Source organism: Mus pahari, chromosome 3, assembly GCF_900095145.1.
Source record: "Mus pahari chromosome 3, PAHARI_EIJ_v1.1, whole genome shotgun sequence".
NCBI lineage: Eukaryota > Metazoa > Chordata > Mammalia > Rodentia > Muridae > Mus > Mus pahari.
The window spans coordinates 99,773,682-99,774,784 of record NC_034592.1 but is presented as its reverse complement, the minus strand read 5'-3'; the positions used below and the strand labels follow the sequence as shown (position 1 = coordinate 99,774,784).

Here is a 1,103-nt window from a genome sequence, read left to right as displayed (position 1 = left end):
AATTCATTGTAAATTTAGTCTTTGAAAGTATATGCACACACACACACACAAACACACAAACACACAAACACACACACACACACACATCAACATGTTTATCCACCCTTTAGAGAGGGTATTTAAAACATTTTTAATGCAGCTAGATTCTTTATTTCAACCCTAAAATGTTCAGAAACAGTGACTAATTTAAGCAAAATGGCAGAGTACAAATTCAGTTTACAGAACCAAGTTGCATTTCTATAAACCAACAGCAAGCTCCTGAAGAAAGAGGTAGATCATGGGCTCATTCCCATTTACAATAGCACCAAAGACAATAGAAGATCTCAACATAAACCTAACCAAGGAGATGATAGACCTTTAAAATGCAAACTTCAACTCTCTTAAGGAAAATTAATAAAGACACTAGAAAATGGAAAGACATCCTAAACTCAGATCAGAGGAATTAATATTGTGAAAATGACAATTTTCTACCAAATGCAGTTTATAAATTCAACACAATTCCAATCAAAATGTCCATGTCATTCTTCATAGGAATATTTAAAAATTCTATTGCTTCTCGGCCTTTTGGCTAAGATCAAGTGTAGAAATATTTAAAAAATCTAATTTTTGTATGGAACCAGAAAAAAATGGCTTATTTTGCTTTGCCAAATGATCCCCAATTCCAGCCATTTTCCTTCATATGACAAAATTTCATTTGTGTGTGTTTCTGTGTGTGTTTGAATAATATTCAGTCTTGCATATTACTGGGAGAATTGTTTCCCTGTAGAAATCTAAACAAATATCTGAGTGCACCAACAAGAAATGAAAATGTAATGTCACCAAAGTCCAAACTGGAGATCAAATGAGTTTACTGGGCTTATGTGTAGAGCAGGGATATGGGTCACTTTCAGGAGTCTGGGTGACCCCAGAGCAGCCATACCACCACAAAGTCTCACTCTACTGTGGATAACAATTTCCCTACAGCTGTACAGATGGATTCTTCCAACCCTGAACCCCCCACCCTATCACAACTAACTTTACCACCTTCCATACACTCAAAAACCATGACAAAACCGTAAGACCATAGGCTACTGGGACAGAATTATACCCAAATGTCCAAGAGT

The 1,103-nt window shown here is 36.0% G+C and overlaps 1 pseudogene; it reads left to right on the top strand.

The window, feature by feature from the left end:
• The first annotated feature begins 548 nt into the window (after positions 1–548).
• LOC115063779 lies at positions 549–675 on the top strand (annotated as a pseudogene).
• The last annotated feature ends 428 nt before the right edge of the window (positions 676–1,103 follow it).